Source organism: Cimex lectularius, unplaced genomic scaffold, assembly GCF_000648675.2.
Source record: "Cimex lectularius strain Harlan isolate CLEC.00 unplaced genomic scaffold, Clec_2.1 scaffold245, whole genome shotgun sequence".
Classification (NCBI taxonomy): domain Eukaryota; kingdom Metazoa; phylum Arthropoda; class Insecta; order Hemiptera; family Cimicidae; genus Cimex; species Cimex lectularius.
Genome location: NW_019394224.1, coordinates 114,103 through 138,880, shown reverse-complemented (window position 1 = coordinate 138,880; position 24,778 = coordinate 114,103). Strand labels below are relative to the sequence as shown.

At 36.5% G+C, this 24,778-nt stretch overlaps 1 protein-coding gene across 1 annotated transcript in view; it reads right to left on the bottom strand.

Annotated features, from left to right (window-relative positions):
* The window catches only part of LOC106668389 (lachesin-like), an 85,893-nt gene extending 65,328 nt beyond the window's left edge, over window positions 1-20,565 (bottom strand). Inside the window, exon 1 of the mRNA XM_024230338.1 lies at window positions 20,502-20,565. The gene's annotated coding sequence lies outside the window, so the exon portion shown is untranslated. The remainder of the gene's footprint in view (window positions 1-20,501) is intronic.
* Between the last annotated feature and the right edge of the window lie 4,213 nt (window positions 20,566-24,778).

Below are 24,778 nucleotides of genomic sequence, written 5' to 3'. Positions count from 1 at the left end.
AATGTAATTGAGATAAAAAAATTAATGGCACGAGCGGGATTCGAACCCACGATCATCGGTTTGATACGCCGCTGCTCTACCACTTGAAGATCGTGACGGCCTCAAGTGGTTAGAGCAGCGGCGTATCAAGCCGAAGATCGTGGGTTCGAATCCCGCTCGTGCCATTGACTTTTTTATCTCAACTGAAAACCTTAATTAATTGTATATTATTGTGTGTTGAACTTATTATGCGGAAATCAAATTTGATTGGCTGTAACACTGTTTCATTTTATATGAAAAAATGTGGTATGAAGAGATTTCTTCAGTCTTGTTTACCGCTACCATTGCTAAAAAAATTTTTATTTACATTTTTGTTTTTACGACAAATGGTATAAATCAACTTGTGTTTTTCCTATATAAATTTCGATCGAGTTCTAGCAAGGAGAAGTTTAATTACTTAATATGAGTCTAGGATTGTTTCTGAACGTTTTAAGCGATCATAATCGAGGAGGTTGTTTGCCGCTAAAAGCCCTTGCGTGGTAGCGGAAGCCCCAGAATGGTATTCCTCTAATCATGAATGGGTGAAGGCTTATGATTGATCATGACTACTATTAGGAAGAGTAGGGGTGCGAAGTTGAAGACAAAGGGGCGACGGGGGGAGATGGGTACCGGACAAAGAACTAATGACCCTCAGCTAAGTACATTGTTATGTTTCAATTAACTCACGCGACGATAAACTTGGGCCTCAATTAGTCCTGACGTAGTGCTCAGGGCCCAAGACGCCCTGAAAGAATGCGATCTTAAGCAATTTCCAGTTTAGATCTGCTAGACAAAATACTCCGTTGTCTGACGCGATTAATTTAACTAAAATAAATTAAAAAATGTAATTAAAATGTTCCAAACGCACAGCCAGAAATGAAAAATTCCAAGCGTTCATTTTTGTTAAAATGATTTTCGACGTACAATGTAGAAAATTTAATCATTCGGTCTTGAAAATAGCTAGAGGTTATTTAATTAATGCTTTGTTGTTTTTCTATTTTAGTGTATTTTGTATTTTTCCTTATGGTTACTTTTTATTATAGTTTTTTTAAACGTTCAATACTTTAATGTATGTAATATATTCATTACTAATATAATGGATTACTTATTAACAAACAAAACCTTACCTATATTTAATGTATAAACATGATGGAGATTTATTTATAACTGTACATAACGAGAATATAAACTTAGTTTTAACCCGGGGCGATTGATATATGAGATTTTTATAGCAAAATGTTTATTATTTACAGAGTACACTTTTTCTTAATTATAGGTAATGTGTTTCTCAAAAATGGGCCATTGGGAAATAAATTGCACCACCCTAGAATTTTTTTTTAGCACTCTAAGGAAAGGATATATCTATCAATCAAAGGATATATATAATAAAAATAATAATANTAAAAAAAAGTTAGAGAGCGAGTGTGGGTGTATGATGAAAAGAGAATTTAAAAATGAGAAGAAAGAAAGAATGATAAAAACTCGAAAGCGAAACAAAGAGCGAAACAAAGAAAGAACAGAAGAATAAAGAAGATACGGAGAATGATGAGAAGGGATATTAATATATTTAATAATATATAATATTTAATATATATTATATATATTAAATACATAATAAATAAAAGATAACGTTCAAATTTATCATTTTTTATAAGAAAGGAAAACTACGAGTATTACAGTTGTCCTGTTCAAGATTATTTTGTTAACTCTTTATACAGCAGCAAAAATTAATTTCTTATTTATTTATTATTATTTTTTTTACGAGGGTTCGCAACAGCAGAGGTCATATAAACCCTCAGGGTGCCAGTGTTTTTGAAAAAAGCCATTTTATAAGGCTGTCGGGTTCGAATGCAGGGCCGCTGGATTCGAACCCGGGACCTTTACCTTACAGTGATGAGCGCCGTGTCAACGCCTAAACCTTTGCGGCCACCGACGCCCCCTCAAAAATGGCTGAAAATTGATGAAAAACTGGTAGTCAGTTATGATTTGGTTGCGTTTTACAAAGTGTCAAAAGAAGGACTTGATGCTTTAGATGTCTTCAACAACCAAATGTGATCATTACTGACCATTTTGGTCTGTTTCACGCTTTTCGTAATTTCATCTTCATTGTTGAGTCCGTGTGATTTTTGTCACGTCAAGACTCTTTTATAAGGTGTTTCAGTGTGCGCCGCGTCTTTCAGCACTTTTAGATAATAAATGCTTATTTTGTTAATTTTTTAAAAGGAAGGACTTGATGCTTTAGATGATGCCAACTTATTCCGTGTCGAGAGTGCGTTGTTACTTGTTAAAGTAAAAAAAAAAAAAAAAAAAAAGAGACCAACGGTGTAATCTGAGGGAAATATAACATAAGCGTAAGCAATTCAATTAATAGAAATGAAATAAAAATAAACTTCAAATATTAATTGCAAACTCTTTGAAGAAACAAACATACTCATGAGAATTAAATTCACTAGTTTTAGTGGTCTGCTTGACCAATTAATATATTTCAATTAATTAAGGTTGTTAGTTGAGATAAAAAAGTCATTGTCATGAGTGGGATTCGAACCCACGATCTTCGGCTAAATACGCCGCTGCTCTACCACTTGAGCTATCGTGATCTCGATCCACTCGGACACCAACCTCCCATCTCAACCACACCTTTTGAATTTTCCCTCCTTTTTCCCATTTTTCAAATGTTGTAAAATCATGATTTGATTCTCGGCAAAAAGAAGGGAAAATTCAAAAAGTGGGGTTGAGAAGGGAATTATTAATGCTTATTACGTGAATACACTGTCTGAGTGGATCGACTCACGATAGCTCAAGTGGTAGTGTAGCGGCGTATCTAGCCGAAGGTTGAGGGTTCGAATCCCGCTCGTGACACTGACTTTTTATCTCAACTAAAAACCTTAATTAATTGAAATAACACACAATGCTTGAGATAAATAAAGTATGACAAACTGAAAGTGACATAAATTACCATTTAAAGGCAATATGAAGCAACAAACAGGATTAAGTATCCAGAAAGATAAGAACATGTCGCTTAAAAGCTTATATAAAACATGTAACAAATAACATTAATTAAAATTCAAAATGTCTCACAAATAACCAAAAGAATATAAATGAATGCAGGTCTGCAGAATGAGGATGCAGAATAAAAGCCAATAATTATAAACTTTGATATATTGGTGATACAAAAAGTCTACGGGATCTATAAATATGGCAGAAAATAATACAGTATTAAAACAATAACAGATTTAGCTAGTAAATATAAACGATAATACCTTTAATTGTAATAATGTAGAAATAATAGGCAGAGATAGTAATTTAACAAATAGAGAAAAATGTGATCATTACTGATCATTTTGATCTGTATTAAGCGTTTCGTAACTTTATCTTCATTGTTGAGTTTGTGTGATTTTTGTCCGTCAAGATACTTTTTTAAGGTGTTTAAGGGTGGGATGCTCTTTTTCGGCACCTGTAGAGGATTAAAACTTAAAAATAGGAGTAATAGCAATAAAGTATACTAATTGTAAAATATCGATAAATTATTCTTCATAACACACAATAAAACAAAATCTTGCGAAATCTTGCTCATTAGTATGCAAATATTAAGAAATCAGGAATAATTATTACTTTTTGGTCAAATTTTCTGATATTTTCATTGCTTATATTGAATTATTGTTTTTAACTTAAAATAAGCTGAATTGTTGCAACTATGAAATATAACAGTCTAATAAATGTCCGATTTAAACATTTATATGACAAGATACAATCGCTGTACCTAATTTTCTACATAATTAAAATAATTTTATTCTCAAACAATTTTAGCCGTAATTTATAGTCGTTGGATACTCCAGTAACGTAAATATTATGAATTCGCTTTAATTGCTCTGCAGGACGAAAGGGCGCCGGGGGAAATGAAATTAGCGTATAAATTTAAAAGCTCCTCTGGGGAAAATGTAACACAACAATTGTAATAACTTTGTTCGACTTCACCCCAATCCCAAACCTAGGGGTGGGTTGCGATGTGGGATGCCGTACAGAGGATGGGACAAGAGAATGAAAGGGCGGCACTAATAATAGAGGGGCAGATCCAGCCCTTGCCACAGTCCAGCCAATATCATGTCTTTGTTGATTAGAGGAAAACTACATCGCCTGGATTCCACCTTAAATTCACCTTAGCCTGGCTAAATTGAACGGCCCTGTTTCATTCCCATTGACAAGGATTGCAGGCCTAGGTAGAAATTCTCCTAACTCCTAAAAGAAATAGGAAAAGTTCGGCTTGTGCCTTTTATCTTTTGGTATCGGGCTTTTGTACAATTAGGAACACCGGTGGTAAAACTTCTGAACCATTTCACCAGTATAGATGCATCTGGAATATTCGAGTATCTGATCTATAACAAATTTTACGATATCACAATGAAAAAAAAAATGTTTGCAAGGCAACTGCAATTTACACGTTTTTTTATTATATGATATTTACAATTACAAATATCGTTCTTCACACTGAAACATTTTCAATCTTCACACAATGAGGAGGTCTCAGGACAACTTTCGTTTTAATCCTCTTGGAGGATTTTCGGGTAGTGTTGGAGGTGATAACAGTCTTACTAATAGATTACTGTGTATTCACTAGTTTTCGTGTCCGCTTGACCAATTAATATCTTTTAATTAATTAAGGTTTTTCGTTTAAAAATGGCAAAAAAGAGGGAAAATTCAAAAGTTGGGTTGAGATGGGAAGTTAGTGTCCGAGTGGAACGAAGTCGCAATAGCTCAAGTGGTAGAGCAGCGGCGTATTTAGCCGAAGGTCGTGGGTTCGAATCCCGCTCGTGACACTGACATTTTTATTAATGTGTGTGTGTTGATGTTGATGAAATTTTTTTATAGCGGGTTTTGATGAGTTCAAGTACATACGGCATGTGTAGATAGTTATGAGTAGTGTAATTTGAAACATAAAAATGAGCATTTATAATTTGAAGGAGAATTTTAGAATTAATTGATTAGAAATGTTGGGAATTGGATTCCTTGGTTGAGCCGAAAAATTTACAACCGTACCCGGAAAGGTCTTATCATATTCCTAAAATTAAAACGTCAAGTAGTCTTTCTAATAATTTGTAACGTTCGTTTGATTGTTGTCTTTAAGTCCTGTATGTGGATTCCAACTTAGTCGTTTATCTATAAAAATTATAAAAAGTCCAAGATAAAGAACAATGTCATTGGTAGGCAATGCGGTTCCATTTACATTCACTACCACACAGATTTTTTATAGTGTAAAATTTATGTGTATGCTTTGTTCTAGGCTTATCTTCATTCTCCTTACGTTAATTCTTTCAGGTGATATAAGCGGTAACTGTATCATCAGCAAATGTATGAGTTGAAATGTTAACATGTATAAGAATATCTGCAGTGTATATTGAAAATAGAAATGGACCAAGTATGCTTCCCTGAGGAACACCCGCCCTAATGCATAAGGTGAGAATTCAGTTCTCTGATGCCAAAATCGGTTCATCAGATAAGATCCCAGTATAGTACGTATGAGGGAGGAATTCTTCAGTTTCCAATGAAAGCCGAGTGCCAGACCTCAAGGCCAGATCTTAAATTTTATATTTGTTATTAAATTATGTTACCATTGTATTGTTCTTACGAATTATAAAACTATTATTATGCAATGTAATCTCATGGCCATTAACTTCTATTTGTAAATAGTAGGCAGGGTATTGTCAATTGTAGTAGAACGGCGCTCGAGGACGACAGTTTTGCACGACATTATATCAACTGCGAGCTCAGTTGTCTTTTTTTAAACTAACCATAATTCTGGATGGGACTGTCTGTTATGCATATAAGACGCAGCAGCACCATAGTCATGAAGGCCGTCCTCCTTGTCCGGTCATTTCGGGCCATAATGATCTCGACGTTAACACCAGGGTTGATTTGCCTTATTTATATCTTAAATTTGTACGTCCCTAGTGCTCCCATTAAAAGAATGTATGGTATGCGCCATTCAACAAGGAATCACCAATCGCCGAGTGTTCAAATCAATCAATCCTGCTAAAGCCAATAATCAGGATTAATCAGTTTTGGGTTTTCACCCAGTAAAAGTACAAAATAGTAAACCTCGTCATTTCCCCATACAGCCCTAACTACACACAGCGGCATCAACTTTAAGCCATCCACCGCGTCACTCGGAAAACCACGCTATCCACATAGGAAGAGATATTTTGTCTTGTTCGCATCTGGCTGTGTTTTTGGGTGCCGCCACAAGTGTGCCAGAAACATCAATTCTTTCTGCCATTTTCCTTCCATTGGGCAGAAATGTAAAGACCCATGCTCAGGAACGTGTAGTACAAACGGAATGCGAACAGTAGTCAGCTGCGAACCCAACCGCATGTGTCCTGAAGGATATACCAAAGTGTGTCCTTCCATATTGTAAGAGTGGATGCTGATTAACTTATAACGACTAGCATTTCTAGTTAAGTTGAGGTCAACCAATTTCGTTGTTAAAAATCATCATTTTTAATTTTTTATTAAATTAGAATTTTTACTGCATTGTTTAGTGTAAAGCAGTTGCAATTTTGAGCACTGGAAATGAATTTTTTTTTAATTTAACAAGGAAAGAAACTAAAAGTAGTCTCGAGCAATTTTTTGAAAATAAAATTTAGGTCTTGAGAAAAAAATATATAACGACAATAATGGGCAGGTTTTTTAAAATCATATATTTGAATTGAAGTACTGCTAAAAAAAATTGTTTTTGAGAAAAGGGAACATCAATTCCGAGAATTTTTTGAAATGACTTTTCCGACCGTTTATTCACGCTAAACAGGCTTTTGAAATAACATCTACTATAACTTATAGCAAAATTACAATTAATTAGGGTTTTTAGTTGAGATAAAAAAGTCAATGGCACGAGCGGGATTCGAACCCACGATCTTCGGCTTGATACGCCGCTGCTCTACCACTTGAGCGACCGTGACTTCGATCCACTCGGACACCACTTCCCATCTCAACCCCCACGTTTTGAATTTTCCCTCCTTTTTGCCATTTTTCAAATGTCGTGTAATCGGTTTGGATTCTCGGCGACAAATGTCTGATTGATGTCCGAGTTGATCGAGGCTACGATAGCTCAAGTGGTAGAGCAGCAGCGTATCTAGCCGAAGATCGTGGGTTCGAATCCCGCTCGTGCCATTGACTTTTTGATCTCAACTAAAAATCTTAATTAATTGTAATGTATTAATTGGTCAAGCGGACCACGAAATTAGAGAATTTATAGCAAAATGTTCACAAGAGAGCCCTGAATAAAATGAGACCAAACCCGTCGCGATCGGTCTATTAGGTATGAGATATAAAAAAAAAATGGAAGGATTAGAGAAAAGAATCTGCGAATTTATTGATCCCCCTTAAAGTCAAAACGTCTTTTTCAAAGCTGAACGACCCTTAAAAGGCTGTAGGCACGAAGGCTGTAGGCCAGAATGTGTTCTGAACACGGATTTTCCACCGACTCGAGCACCCATCAGAAACACCAATCCCTGCCCTGGTACATGTAACCGAAATAATGAATGCTACATTGTCAACCTATTATCATTGGACATCTGTTATAACTAATTAACTGAAGATCTGTTTAGTTCCGCAGTTAAAAATCTCATAGAGTAGGCTTTTGTAGTCGATCACCTCTTTTTTGTTCATTATTCACCAAAACTTCGTTTCTCATCAGGATCGTGGAATGTGCATCATTGAACCAGGCACACCATACGGTGCTATCTATCAGTGTAAAAAGAATAAGAAAATAAAATTTATTCTGTGGCTTTGGGCCCCCTTAGAAAAACAAAAAAGTACGAAAGTTGACACAATTTAAAATAAAGAAAATGTATGTTATAGGAAAAAATTATCAAAACATTAACTCTCATCGGAGTTAAATTGTAGGGACATGTAGTTAAAAAGACGGGATTTAAAGGTGGAAAGGGGTGAGGAACAGCGAGTGGAGTAAGGGAGGGAAGTGTAGAGTTTGTAAGAATAGATATGGAAGGAGGACTAAAAGGTGGATTTATATGAAAGAGGGTAGAGATCAGAAGGGCAGGAACGAGTGTTGCGAATATGTATATATGACTTAAATGTTAACAGATTATAAGTATAGCAAGGGGAATGGGAAGAAATTGTTTGATAGATGAAGGGGCCAAGAAAACATAGCCGCCGGTAAGAGATGTATAGCCATTTTAAACCACGATACATACTAGACATAGGAGATCTTTTTGGGGTACTATAATTACATGAACCGAAGAGAGCAGTTTATGATTTTCTTGAGTCTGTTCACAAGCTCACAGGTTAGTCTACCGAAGATCAAACAGCCATAATCGAATTTGCGCATAAAAGTTTGCGGTACAAGTTTGCTTACATGCCGGAATTGGCCGATGGTGAAGAAACAGAGCGAACAGAAGAGATTTCGGAAATGTAGCGTTTCCAGGATAGGGTTTGTTCAAGGATGATCCCAAGATTTTTGACACATGGTTAAAAGGAGTCGGTTGGTCGTTAATGCGGAGGTAAGGATTGGAGGAGGGGATGGGATCCAAAAACTATAGCCCATGTAAAAGTTAATAACGGTCAGAAGACGGATTCGCGTCTTTCAAATTAAATTGGCTCACCACCGGGTTGTAGGCCAGCGTGTGTTGCAGGGCGGACCCCCCCCCCCCCAATATTGACCTTCAGCTTACCAAGAGCCATTGAGAAGCTTTTTCTGAGTCACTACCATTCTTCTCTTAAAAGGACATTTTAGTATCCAACTTAAACCCCACACCTGATACTTCAGAATTTCGGGAATTTGCTTTCGCGACAAAAATTTAAACTCCATTTATTGGGCAGTCTAATTTCATGATCTTACAGCCATTATTATGTCATTATTACGGTTTTACGCTAAAATGTAAAAAGTATGGGTTTATTCGTTATTTGAAAATACTCTTTCTTTGGTATTACCAAATATAGAGTAAGAGCTTTGATGGGAATGTATTCAAAGGGATCCATTCTGTGTGGAATCTAACAAGTCTAGCTAGGAGAGAAACACCTCAAAGAATTCCTTTTTCACCTTTTTAGTTAATTGAAACGGGCGTGTAAACAAAACTGCTTGATATCGTGAATAAAGCGGTGGGGTTTAGGAAAAAAGCCGAATAAGCATTTTATAGCAGTCACATTTTTGTCGAGCGCGGTTGAAGGCGATAGCGTTTTTCGATTCGGGAAAGCGTGTATACCTTCAAAGAGCTCAAAAATGTAAAATTCAAACAGGCAGGCGTTTACTCAAACGTCAAAATTAAAAAATCCTCCGGGGACAAAATCCCCCCGGGCGAGGTTGTTAAAAAATTACATAGCGCCCTTTGTCCGAAATCCGTGTCCACCCCAGGTTCAAAAGGCCAAATCCATTTACATTCCTTACGAATTTCACCGATTAACGAGAAACATCTTTTATCTCGAAATGTATACGTGCTTTTGTGACTTTTAGTACAATATGAACCTTTTTTATAGCGAAAAACACACGTAACGCTTTAATATAAAAGCTACGTCCTATATCACATGCTCGATTTGTTTTTAATTTCAAAACGAACAAAGGTGTATTTCTATAAGTTTTAAATTTATATTTAATAGGAATGTTTTATTTTTCATCGTTCACTTATTTAATTTCAGTTTACATTTTTAATTTAATACTTCCTTATAACCCAGTAAGAAATTATATTTTAGCTTTAATAAAACTACTTCATTACTAGTTATTATTATTATTAATTTTTAAGGCCGTTTTAACGTCTAAGGTCATTTCATGCCCTAACATCCAAACCTTCTATCTTAGGTTAGCTATATCCCTTCTGAGTGCTATAAAGCTCTGACTCCAAACATTCACTCGTAATCTAATTTCTCCTATTGCCATCCAAGCTTTAATTTTTCTTTTTAAATTTCTTAATTCGGAAGGCCAAATGTATACAAAATTCCCATTTTAAATTGCATAAAATTTAATAAAATTATAAAATTTATTTCTGTTTCTTTTTTTAATTAGAATTGTGAATTTTTGTTCCATAATTTAAAAATTCCCCATAGCCTTGTATGGCTAATAATAATAATAATAATAATAATGGAGTCCAACCCTCCAGACCGGACCATTGCGACCAGGCCCTCTGACGCCAAGCTAGCAGTAAAGACCATGATAAAAGAAAGATGGCAGCGTCAGTGGGCCGGGTCGTCCGAGAGGCTTTTGCGCGTCAAGAGCACGATTCGTAGATGGCCCCCCGAGAACCTGAGCCGGAGACAAGGAATCGTCCTAACGCGATTAAGAATAGGCCATACACGGTTGACACAAGGCCACCTGCTCTTGGGCCAAAGCCCGCGCAGGTGTCCCTTATGCAGAGAAAGGTTGCTCGATGTGTCCCACATACTGGAAACATGCCATGCCTTGGCTCCCTACAGGGAGCGCGTAGGCATGCCATCCAAACTGAAGAAGGTACTCGAGCACTGCAGCGAGTTTCAGGGTCCCCTGTTCAGGGGATTTCTTCTGAAAAAAGAAATCTTGCACGCACAACTCTTATTCAAACGTTAGCAGGCTTTCAATTGTATAACAATTTGGGAAAAGGCCTAAATCTCATTATAAATTCCAATAAATTTGAGAAAGCTGAAAAGTGCTCTTCGAAAGAAACACTGGGGACCCAGTAACTCCTGTAAATCACTCGAAAGGTTGAGCCTTTGCCTAAAGGGTTGTAAAGTGGGACAGTCGACCAAAATATGTTTTACTGTCAAAATGATGCGTTCTCCACTTGGCGTGCATCGAGGACAAGTTGGAAGGTTGTTGCCTATTAAAAGCCTATTATGGATTAGCCTGATATGACCTATTCGCAATCTAGAGAGAATCACAAGTTCTTTTCTCTCAAGTTCCTCAGTTGGCCATTTATGTACAACTGGCTTAATTTCTTTCATACTATCTCTACAGACATTCCATCTTGCCACCCACTTTCGTTTGATAATGTTTTTAACATAACCGACTATATCATCTGGACGGAGAGGAAATTGATGTGTTCTTTGTGGATGGTTTGCAGCGTTTCTTGCCTGTTGATCAGCTTTTTCATTTCCAGAAATGCCGACATGACTAGGAACCCAAACAAATATCACATGTTTGTTGAGTGTTCTGATTTCATAGAGATATTTGTGAATTTCTAAGATGTAAGGGTCAACCGAGAAATTATTTTTGATTGCTTCGAGACTACTTATCGAATCAGAGCAAATAATGGCATTACAAATTCCTGGCGATTCCTTTATAATGCTCAATGATCTTCTGATTGCATAAAGTTCAGCTGCCTCATTCGATAGAGACCAGCTGAAGTTATACTCATCAGCAAATATCCCACACCCTACACCAATTTCATTTTTAGACCCATCGGTATAACCTTATTTAATTTTACCAATCAGTCTATATTTTAAATTTATTTTTATGCGCATTCATGCTTATTCTCTTCTGTTAAATACTTACACCTTTAATGACACTATATGTGCTATTTTTGGCCGCTGTCATTATAGTGTAATTAATTATGTCTCAATGCAATCCAAATTTAGTTTGATTGTTGCAAGAATCATCTGGTAATAGATAAAATCATAATAACATATTTTTGTTTAGATAATTGATTATTGGGGCTATTGTTTTCTGTTTTTATACATTTAACCTATTTTCTTATGGTTTATTGAAAGCAATATCCTGCATTGGTGAAATGAAACGTATTATATTTTAGTTTGTAATTTAATATTAATTTAAATACAGATTAAATCGGGCTTATAATGCACCTAGCAAATAGACCTGACCTTGCTCCTTCAGACACTGCTTGTGAAAAATGAACAATTTTTTTAGGGTTTTATGATGACAATATATAATAATGACACTAAATACGAAAAATATTCTTTTTCAACAAGATAACGACTTTAATAGAGAACAATCCACCAGATAGCCCTGTCCTTGCACCTTCAGACTATCACCGCTTATAAACAACGTACAATTTTTATGGTTCTATGAACGCAATCGTCTGTTTTGTAAATGCGAAAAAAGTTTTATTCCAAGACGATAACGCAAATAAATATAAAACAAGTCGAATAGGTCTCAAAAAGACAGTAATAAAAGCAGATGAACTCTACAGGTGCTAGAAACAGAACGCTTTTATAAAAACCAGGACTGGCAACCTATACCAGTATTGGTGTTTGAGAAGAAAACTACATTGATGTATTCAATGTAGACCTCATCTGAAAATTATGCAATAAGGAAGAAGAAACAGTCACTCATACCATCTTTTTTTTTTTGCCTTATGATAATGCATATTAGCCATGGTGACGAATTCTTGTATGTATGTTTGGGGGGGGGGGTTATCGTGAAAAAAGGGCCAGAGGCGACAGTGGGAATCGAACCCACGACCGCGGCGCCTATAAGCCGAGAGTCTCTCACGCTAACCACTCGGCTACCGCGGTCCCCCTCACTCATACCGTCTTCGAATGAGAAGCATCCACTCAATTGAGAAAGCTCAGGGAAAGAAATTATACCAACGACAGTCAATGCCATAGCATTCCTTAGAAGAAGGACCGAGTCGATCGCACTGAACTAAGAACTAAAAAGGCACAATGAGCCAGAAGGCTGCAGTGCTTGGGGAACAAAAATCCCGGCTTTCTAATATCCATGGTTACTTTCTTAATATTATAATAATTGATCCTGCACACGGTTACTTACTGGGTTTGTCTTCTCTCGCGGGTTTTTTGTTTGAGTTATTCAAACGCGTTTCGCGTCTTCAGTGAGGAACTCACCTTTTAAGTAACGTAGCCTGAAAAAATGGGCGCCGAGCGACGAACAATCCAACACAAACAGTTTTTAATCCTTACATACGTTAACATTTTTTATTATAACTTAAATGCACTGTCCAAGCATCTCCGATCAAGTGAGGCTCTACTCCTGTTAGGCCTCCGCCGTCCTCGTCTTCTCCGTCCTCAAAATTCCTCTCTGAAGCTGGCGAAATGCCGAAACGCATTTGAATAACTCAAACAAAAAACCCTGCGAGTGGAGGCAATTAAGTGTACGTGGGCCGGTTCAACATGGGTTTACTGACTCGCAGACCAAAACCCATCATATACTATTATAATCTATAATATGTATCAAATGCACTAATTTCGTGGTCCGCTTAACCAATTAATATATTACAATTAATTAAGGTCTTTAGTTGAAATAAAAAAGTGAATGGCATGAGCGAGATTCGAACCCACGATCTTCGGCTTGATACGCCGCTGCTTTACCACTTGAGCTATCGTGACCTCGATCCACTCGGACAGCAACTTCCCGTCTCAACCCCACCTTTTGAATTTTCCCTACTTTTTGCCATTTTTCAAATGTCGTGTAATCGGGTTGGATTCTCGCCGACAAATGAAATGGCCAAGGAGAGCTTTAGTGAAGTATACTTCATTTTTAATCATTAAATTCACTAATTTCGTGGTCCGCTTGACCAATTAGTATATTACAATTAATTAAGGGTTTTAGTTGAGATAAAAAAGTCGATGGCACGAACGGGATTCGAACCCACGATCTTCGGCTTGATACGCCGCTGCTTTGCCACTTCAGCTATCGTGACCTCGATCCACTCGGGTGGAGATGGGAAGTTGGTGCCCTAGCAGATCGAAGTCACGATAGCTCAAGTGGTAGAGCAGCGGCGTATCAAGCCAAAGATCGTGGCTTCGAATCCCCCTCGTGCCATTGACTTTTTTATCTCACCTAAAAACCTTAATTAATTGTAATATAATATGAATGTTCGTACGTTAATGATAGATAATCTGTAAAGAAGCCATACTCAAATTTGATGAAAGAGATGAAAATTTTTACTCAAACAAAACAATGTTTAATACAAATTAAATCGAGATTATAATGAACCCATCTATAATTCGGATGGTGCTCCTTATTTTCCCGTTTTTTAAGTAACTCTATTTTGACACGGTTTTACGGAGACAACAAATTTAATTGCAGAATAAATCAATATTGCACTGCATACATCCTTTAGTTTGATCTTCCTTCTACATCTGCCTTTTCAAAGCTTTGTACTAATTTTATATGCTTATATATAGATCTTATATATTAGATCACGGTTTTGCTGGAAAATAAAAACTGTTTGCCAACAAGACTCGTATTTTAACCAAATCAAATCGAGCTACACACCATATTATCAGCAACTCGAAGCTCTACCTACTAAGGAGTGAATTTTATTTGAGAATTTGACAAAAGAATCATTAGTAGTAGGAATTGTTTTTATGAGTGTTAAATGCCTTAATCCCCATTGTCTGTCGTGGGGAGGGGTCAAACAGCACGATACTTTTTTCATACTATCCTCAACTACAATTCCATATGATTTGTCGAGAATTCGAACCTAGAACCGTTAAAGTGGTAAGTACTGGTGTGACGCCTTAACCATTCGGCCACCGCGATCTACAATCAGCTTCTTGCAGTTAAAAGTGGAAACAAACCATCGCGTACAGGTTACGACAATTAGGAAACATACCGGGCGTTTTGATAATGTGAATTATATTTTGGGTCTGAAGGAAAATGTTCTTCAAATTAAATTTCTGCAGGAGAGAATCATTAATTAAAAAGTAAAGTATTTCCTGACATATAGGCGGGCTTAGCGTTGAAGTAACGTTTCTGGCTGTTGTAGACAGAATCTATAATTAACTTAATTTTCTTTTATTTATGATTGTTACATTCAACGATGTTGGGTCGTGGGATGTACAGTCATACAGAAAACACAGCGTCGTCGTCAATTCTTTAAATTGCTAACGTTTCGAATGGTTTTCATTCTTTTTCAAGACAACCCTGTTTTTATTTTACTGGGATTTCCAACTAGTACCGTCATGGAAAGAAAAAAAATTGAAAAACTACCACTTGGAAACGAAATACGGTTACGATTTTGACGCTAACACTGAAAAAAAAGCGGCTCTACTTTTATTCCAGCGTTGCCTTGAAAAATAATGAAAAAAGAGAAAAGCGTCAAAATCGTAGCCGTATTTCGTTTCCGAGTGGTAGTTTTTCAATTTTTTTAATTTTTCATGCCGGTACTACTTTAATTATGTGCCAAGGGCTTTAATTCGTTGCATTTTTAGTTGGGAATCCCAGTAAAACAAAAACAGGGTTGCCTTGAAAAAGAATGAAAACCATTCCAAACGTTGACAAATTAAAGAATTGAGCACTATGCTGTGTTTTCTGTATGACTGCACATCCCACGACCCAACATCGTTAACTTAATTTTAAAATTCATTAGATTTCGTAATCCGATTGACCAAATAACATCTTTCAATTAATTAATCTTTATGTAAGGTATTGGTTGAGATAAAAACGTGGATCTGAGTGGATCGAAGTCACGATGGCTCAAGTGGTAGAGAAGAGGCGTCTTTAGCCGAAGGTCGTGGGTTCGAAGTCCGCCCGTGACACTGACTTTTATTTCAACAAATTCCTTATATAAAGCTTAATTAATTTTAAAAGATAAAACATTTTTTGAACGCAAAAACAACCGACTTGACAAAAGACAAAATATGTTAATTGTTATTGTTGTTTTGAAGAGTAAAACCACTTTTGTTGTGGTGTTTCGGGCTTAAGACAATGTTTCTCAAAAGATAATTTGTCGGACAAAGCTGTAAGCGTAAACATTTCGGTAAATCACTAGGTCTTTTTGTCAATTTTAATCCGGGCGAGCGGCCGAGGGAAGGGAGGTTGAAAATCTCGTAAAAGCACCCAGCTTTATATCCTCGGAAGCCGAGGAGAGAAAACAACTCCGAGATTAAGGGTTTATTTCTTATTCTCCGGGACTGGCGGAGTCCATGAGCCGGCCGGGGTCTCCGGCCTGTTACGGATCGGGTGAGGCTCGGGGGCGGGAAAGAGGTGTAATGGCTAAACCTCTTAAAGACTTCGTAATAGGACAAGTGCTTACGAAAGTACACCCCTGGAGCCACCACTCATTTTTGTCTCTCTTTAATCTGCAGCTTGTTCCACATTAAGCTTTATGGATTTTTTAATTAAAACAGAAACGTCTTCGCCCAACAATTCCATTTTTTATTCCTTCAAAGAAAAAAACCTCACCCAACACCTATCATTAAAGTTTCAACCAACAACTACATTCAAAGTTACTATTGGAAAGTCATCCATATCAATTTTAATTTTTATTAGGTAGATATAGCATTCTAAATCTGAAAATAAGTGTGATCCTATCATTTTGATCTGCTATTCTCGGAAATAAGGTCAAATAACGAGCTTACAGAATTTCACCTTAAGCAAGAACAAAGTATAAATGAAGGCCCCTACATTGTCTGTAGGAAAACAAAAAATAAAAGTCTAACAAAAATATTCAGTTCTTACGTCGTGGCTTTGAGAATTATATCCTTTTCATCATGACTTAATTAATTAAAATTAACTGAATTTAATCATTTAAAAAATACCAATTGTGGATCATTCATATAAAATTTAGAACCCTGTGAAAAGTACGTTAAAATTGTGAAGTATCTTTTATGTACGAAATGCAAATATGTATAGACAAATCTATTTCGAAATGTTTATTTATATACTTTCTGTCTGTATATCTGTTTGCCTCTATTTCCTCTCTATCTTTTTACTTTTTCCTCTTCTTCTCTCTCCCCTTTCTCTTCTCTCTCTCTGCATAAAAATAAAATCCTTTTTTTCGAAGTATTTAACTTAATTTTCTACACAGTTTTCTAACGTTTTTTTGCCGCAACTGAAGAATTCTTAGCTTTGAAACAAAACAAAATGTGAAAACGACTATTAGACTTAAACATTATTTTCAAAGTCTAAAAGTTTGCAGGTACAAGTCTCGAGAATAATGTGAATGCTGAAGAACCTCAAAGCCAAGGTTTTTCAATTTGTTTACAATATGTTTTGAAACATGAGGCCCGGCGTAGTCTTGGAGGAATATTTCCGATATACCAATGCAGGCTGTTTTTTTCAGTAATTTTTTATTCATTTTGCCAATTTCCTTGCAGTACTATGTAAAGGTCTCACCTCTATCAAAAAATCAGTAGTGCATAATTCCAGCCATGGACCACTATTCGGTCACCATCAATTTTTTAGGGTCCTGGTCTTTCGTCGATGTTTAACCACTGCCGTGACCAACGCTGATCGTCCTACGCAATCCATTTTTCATCACAAGTGATTATTATTTCAAGAAAAGGGTCGGCGAGCAACAAAACGCATGTCTCAAGGCTTTCTGACTTTTCCTAGGTTCCTTGATTGTCTCAACACTGTAGCTGCACATGCATTCAGTCATCCTGGGAATCCTTTGAGCTTAAGGACATTCGTTGTCAATGAAGTTCGGAGGTGTTCCGCTGGGCTCATTTTCCAATTCGGAATTCCTTTCCGAAAATTTAGCAAACCAACGGCAAATAGTCCGTTCATTTACACTCCCTGCCTCAAACACTTTACTGATGTTTCTTGCAGCCTCAGTTGCTGAATGACCGAGTTTAAACTCGTAAAGTAATATTACACGAAAATTGCGAGTTTCCATGTTTATATGTGGAGGTATACTAAAACGTGTGTAATAGATTGGAGAGCTCATCATTATAAAGAAATGTGGAGGTTTAATAACTGCTTAATTATAATATATAAACAATTGGAACTAAAAACAACCGCTATATCCTCTCTGAATTTCTGATACTATAAAATCGGACATTTTATTCATGCTCAAATTGATTTTATGCCACAGAACCCAAATGATCAAATGTGTTCTTTGTACATGTGTTTTATTTATATATTTTTTAAGTTTCTTGCCTTTCCTTTTCTCTTTTATTGAATCCACTTTTCTACCTTACTCAAATTCTTATCTCTCTGGCTGTCTCACATCGACTTTCTTTCTAGTTTTCATCTATTCTACATTCTATATTAGCAGTAAATTTTCGTTCTGTTCTTTCTACGTCTAATTCCTCTTCCTCTCGCTATCTTACATTCATTATCTCCCTTTTCTATAATATTTCTCTTTCCATCAATAATGTATTTTCTTCTTTGTGAGTCTATCGCAAAAGTTGTTCGCCCTTCTCTATTCCCTCCTCATTTATTTATTCTTCTTCCGTATTCGTGTTTTGTTTGCGCGGGATCATTATTTCGAAATAAGTTTAAAATCCTTCCTGTTTAGCCATTACTTGTATATTTTTGTGTTCTTATTTCCTTGATTTTGTTGTCCGGGGGGACACAACTTCAATTAATCATGGCATTTACCTGGACGATTAATTTTTGCTTGGGAATTATATAAACGTCATGGGGAGGTGTATGACTTGAATACTTGACAAAGTGTTCAAGTCCACCCCCGTTTTGCTCACCTTCGTCTGGCAAAGCCCTCTCACAACACTGGTGTCCCATCAAGGTCGACCAAAATCCAACCCCTTGTCGCTTAACAAGGGTTTAATCCTAGTTTTCACCACAGGTCACTTGTTGCCTGAATCCTGTCTTTTCTACGTCTGACACTTATCCCTGGCCATATACGCGGAAGTTGATACAGAGAAAAGAGGGGTGTTTAAATACACCGATGGCAAAATTAACGTACCTCTCTTCAATGTATAGAGGTTTATTCATATTTTGCGACGCAAAAATAGGTTTGTTTGTAAAGATGAGACAGAAAATGTTTATTATCTAATTCAAATGCAAATAAATATGCAAAAAAAAGATTTTTCCCCATTCGCCAAGAACAGCGGTTTCCAACTATTTTAGGGTGTTAGGTCTTGTGAAGGAAGCTCTTTTTCTCTGAAGCACCGAATAATTCTTTATGTTGTAGAGTACTCAGTCATGCTACTTCGCGCTGTCTGTATCCTTCCTCTAATAATTTTATCACTCTGACACTGTCATGCTCACTCAAATACCTGACTGGAGCTATCGAAAAAGGTATAAAGTTAAGAATAATATCCAATGAAAAAAATAAGAAGAAGAAGAGGAAGGAAAGATATTAATTGAAAGCGATCTTTAGGCGTAGCAGAATCAAAAGACATAATGCTACTTTTTTGCAAATAGGATTAATCAGTACAAAAGTAAACAAAATAATTAAACAAAGCATTATTTGCTGTTTATTTTGGATACGATAGCTCCCAATTACCTGTAACTAATGTAGCAATATAACGGATTCAATTTTAAACCAGATAAATTGAATCAGTGTAAAATAAAAACAAAAACAATTTCATTTTATAAAATGGTTCAGACTGTACCGTCGCAAGAAAAAACAATTTCAGAAAAATTTTAAATATATTTGGCAAGATAATTAAAATGAAGGATAGAAAAACATAAACGTCACATCACAATGAAGATTATTCAGCGTTATGATTTGAAATTATATATAATTAACCAAAATGAACAGCAATAAGAAAGCAGGGGGCGTCGGTGGCCGAAACGGTTTAGGCGTTGACACGGCGCTCATCACTGTAAGGTAAAGGTCCCGGGTTCGAATCCAGCGGCCCTGCATTCGAACCCGACATACAAATGGGCTTTTTTTCAAAGACACCTGCACCCTGAGGTTTTAAAGAGCAAAATAATGTTAATCTCTCTGCTGTCGCAAACAACGCTACAGGGCAACAGTTCTGCACGACTTAACAACATTGCGGGTTTAGCCTATCTTAGCGAACTATTTGCATTAAAATTAAATCTACATATATTTTCATTGCGATCAGCTGATTGGTCTAGTAGTAGTGTGTTACTATTACACAAATTAGGTGTTCTCTCAAATTTAGCTGATTCAGCCAGAAATCATAAATATTTCAGGCCCTTAGACATACTAACAAATGTTTTTTTTTTTTCAAAAACACTGGCACTCCGAAGGTTTATATAACCTCTGCTGTTGCTAACCCTCGTAAAAAAACCAACCCAAAAAAACAAAAAACAAAAAAAACACTTTAGCTATCGTGACCTCAACCACACCTTTTGAATTTGAGATGGGAGGTTGGTGTCCGAGTGGATCGAGGTCACGATAGCTCAAATGGTAGAGCAGCGGCATATCAAGCCGAAGATCGTGGGTTCGAATCCCGCTCGTGCCATAGACTTTTTTATCTCAACTAAAAACCTTAATTAATTGTATGATATTAATTGGTCAAGCGGACCACGAAACTAGTGAAATTAATAATAAAATAATTGTATATTTCAAGTAAATTTCCGTTTTTATTCATTTATATTATACCACTCTATTTTTAAATAAAAAAATTAATAAATTAAAATTTTAAAGGTTTGTAAGTAGAATTATCTATCAGCAAATTTGTTCATAATAACCGAGCGGACGTAAGGGAATATAAAGAAGGTAACCGTAATATTTTGGGATGTCTAATCTGGCTTTTTCCATAGAAAGACGTCGTCCCAGATCGAAGTACCCAAAAACTACAAAAATGTTTAAGTTATATTTTCATTAAGGGCCATTTAGGAACCCAAATAGGTTTCAAATCTGTAAACATTTCCTCATCTGGGGGGAGGGGTGTCTTGACAAATCGGCCAACTTACAACTTACCGTAATTAACGTTTCAATATTTGAAATATCCAGGGTGTCCTTTATAGATAGCCTGGCTGAATTTCTCTTGAACCAAAGACACTACCAAAAAAACAAAAAATACGTGTTTAATATATTTTAGTCAAGTTTCCAATTTCTACCTTTTTTGGAGAAAAATTGTACAGAGTAACTCAGGCCCAGTTCAACTTCAAAACTTCAAATATGACCCTACACATCCTGACACATCATTTTAAAGGATAATTAGTTGAAGTCGAGAGGAGAAGTCAAGAATGAGGTAGTTACGAAAAACACTTTTTTTATTTTTTACCAACATTTCGACCTTCATTCGGGACATCTTCAGGACGGGGCATCCATCAAGTTGTAGAATCATTTTTTTTGTCGTTGTTGCAGAGTAAGATAGTTTTCAACTTCATTGAAAAATTGAGGAACTCAGCACCATTTAAATTATTTTCGTAGAAATAAGGCCCAATTAATTTATTTCCAAATGGTCCACACCAAACGGTGATACTGTGAACCACCTGATGATGACAAGAGTATGAAATTCTAGGATTTTCCTCTGCCCACGTTCGAAAATGGTTTAGTATGCCAGTAACATAACACACATTAACATATTCAGCTCTTCGTCGAAATTCCGCTGCCGGTTCCTTTTTGCCATGACCTATTAATACTTTTTAAAAGGATAGTTCCTACTCACAGTAAGTTGTTTTGCAACGATCAGGATTTCGAGCCTTTTAGCTCATCATCAGGTTGTAGAAGTCCTTCAACCTGATGATGAGCAAAAAGGCTCGAAATCCGGATCGTTGCAAAACAACTTACTGTGAGTAGGAACTATCCTTTTAAAAAGTATTGAACACCACACTCACTTCATCATTTATCATTTCTATTAACTTATTAATTTTTTTTCCAATTTAAAAACCGATTTTACCATTTTGTCAGCTTAAAAATCCAGGATCTACAGAGTCGTATTTGAAATTTTGAAGTTGAACAGAGAACCTTGTATAATTTTTCTCCAAAATAGATAATATGTTAAACGTAATATTTTGGGATACCTAATTCTGACCTTTTCCATAGAAAGACATCGTCCCAGATCGAAGTACCCAAAAACTACCAAAATGATTAAGTTATATTTTCATTAAGGGCCATTTATGAACCCAAATAGGTTTCAAATCTGTAAACATTTCCTCATCTGGGGGGGGGTGTCTTGACAAATCGGCCACCTCAGTGAATGTATTAAACTTTTTAAAATAAACTATCTAGTATTGCAATTATAAAGATTGCATGTCTTGAAGGTTTTTCGAAAACGTCTGTTAATATTAGTGATATGATTAATAATGAATCATGGCCGAGTGCAACAAATGCGCCTCTCGTTAGCTCTGATTTTTATTTAAAGATTGAAGTGTCGTTTGTCGAGGTAATTCAAATGTTAATTAGTTCAAAACGAGACCTGACTTTTAATTAGACAGGTCAACGTTGAAACCAAATGAAAATATATAAATCAACTGTCCCCGTAAAATGGAGTAAGGGTTGGGCTTGAAATAAATTGACGTGACAGCAAAATATTGACGTTGCAACAGCACTGTGGAGGTAACTGCTTGTAAAATGTAATCAGAGTAAGCCGATCGGCCATGGCTTAGTCGAAATGGCTCAATTATTATGAAATGTTGTTAACCGCCCGTCTCTTAATCCGACTTTTTCTATCGACAATCCAACGGCTTTTATGTTTCGTTTAAGTCAAGTTTTTGCCCTAAATCACTCCTTTGGCTTTGAATATAGATCAGAACGACAAAACTATGAAATATAGATTTTGTAAAAAGATGATGAAAAGGTAATTGGTTCGTCAGGAATGTAATAGCCTTTATCCGCGTTCAGATTTACTACCTCCGGCTGTTGCCTTCGAAGCAAAAAATAATAAAAACCGCTAATTTTTGAATATGGAGTTAAAATATAATAAACCTTAAAAAAAAGGAATAATCTAAATATGTAGAATATGATTGTACAAAGGTGCTTAAATAACAAAATGAATCTCTAAGAATGAAAAGTCGGCTACATAATTATTTGCAATATTGCCACCTCGTAAAATAATCTTTGAAAACTCAGAAGTGGTGTACGATTCTTTTCTCCTTTGTCGCAAACTTTGACAAAGGGTATTTATTTTTCTGGAGCGCGCAAGGTGGGCGTACGTTTAAATAAAGTCCAGGATTTATCGCAGATCAACCGGCCGATGTTATATGCGACTGCACACTCATTGTGTCATAACTGCCATAACATAGAAAAAGGTTGTGCGGGATAAGAAGCGTCGGAGATAATGGGGGAAATGTCACAGGTCAATCGGATTCCTCCTTGTTTTCCAATTAGTTTGAAGCTAAAAAATTAAATTAACCTTTTCGCGATGCTTAGGTAATACTGTTTCGATTCGAATGACTCATATTACAGTTTATTATTCCAGTCCAATTGGTTTTAATTAGCACAGTTTCAGGTAATTAGAACGTGTTTCATTCTTTCGTATGTTTTATTTTTCCTCACAGCTTTAATCGTTTTTAATTTCGTGTTTATTACGATTATTATAGCACATTTGTTAAACTAAAACACGTAGAAAACGTATTGGAATAAGTAAATCATGAGACAGTGAAACAGATCGTCTAAGATAATTTTCTTGGGCCTTATCACTTTTCAGCCTTCTTCAGTGAGACGGCTTAGACAGACTATTTGATATTTAAAATCATTCTAGACCATGCTTTATTTCTTGTGCTGTTTGATTCTTCTTCAGAGGAAATGAAAACGTCAACTATGCTAGTTTGTACACATCAAATAATGTATAGTCTAAATGCAGAGTTCTGTTTCATGTAATGAGTGATATCTGAAGTGGTTTTTTCCTTATTTGTCTGAACTACGAGAGTAGGAGGTTTATTTTATTTTATAGTGTGGGTGTTAAAAGTATAATCAAATTTGAAAGCGTATGGTTCCTGCCAATTTCTGCTAATAAGATCTAGAAAAAATATTTGCGAAATGTAAGAAAAATATGGGTTTCTAACAAGATCTCTAGTCTCTCTCAAAATCTTTCATGGAAGATAGCACCTTGGAAGGAGACCCTAAAGGAAAAATTGCAAAAGGAAATCTTTCTCTCGGCCATCTCTATACAATTTCCCATTCGTCTGGCGACCGAAGTCAGAAACGGGATTCATTTGAGAAAAAGACACTTCTCCATTGTTCCTCTGCCCAGCTGAGGTATCCACCCAGGGAGTCGAGGCCCACTTAATAATGAACTACGACGACGACGGGTGGTACAATGTGGTTAAGGCTCGGGGCCCAAGAAAGGTATACCTCGTGTCCTCATCAATGTCCCTTTCTCACACCATGTACCTTCATTGTTTCCTGTGAACCCCTTCCAACCCTTGCCTACAAGGGGGGTGTCCGGGCGCAAAATAATGGTGTAGCCCTGAAGGCATGGCAACCTCTCTAAAGCACAAGCTGTTCTCGTGTCGGCCTCGGGTCGGTATGTGGCGGCGGGTGCCTTATCAGAGGCACACGAGGGTTAGGGCACCAGATCCTGTATGTATAGACAGGTGAGGGTGCATAACCATCTGTACTACGGGGTAACAGAAATGTTCCAATGGGAATGGGCTTGTATCGGGTTGTCCGGAAAATAATGCAGGATTTTAAGTTTTCATTAAAAAAAATCTATATAAAATATTCTGTTTACGTTTACAGGATTACTCATTTGTATGAATGTCAACACTTATTAATCCTCTTCCAAATGATATTGTTTGTTTACCTCTGTAGCATTCCGCTACTTGGAAATAATTCAGTCATCCTTATAATGTCAAAGCGAGAATTTCGTACGATTTTCTTTTACGAGTTTAAACTCGGCCGAAGCGGAGCCCAAACGGCTAGAAACATTAACCAAGTCTGGGGCGAGGGTTGTGTTAATGAGTGCACTGTGCAAAGGTGGTTTAAAAAATTTCGGGAGGGAGATTTCAGCCTTGAAGATGAAGAAGGTCGTGGAAGGCCTTCCTCTCTTAATGATGATGTTCTGCGATCAGTGGTGGAAGAAAACCCCAAAACAACTGTTCGAGAACTTGCAGAGCAACTCAAAGTCAGTAAAACGACCGTCGCTGACCACCTCAAGGCGATTGGAAAAGTGAAAAAACTCGAAAATTGGGTTCCACACTCATTAAACGATCGCCAAAAAAATCAGCGCTTTGATGTTTGTGCATCACTTCTTTGTCGAAACAAAAATGACCCATTTCTGGCCAGAATTGTTACATGTGACGAAAAGT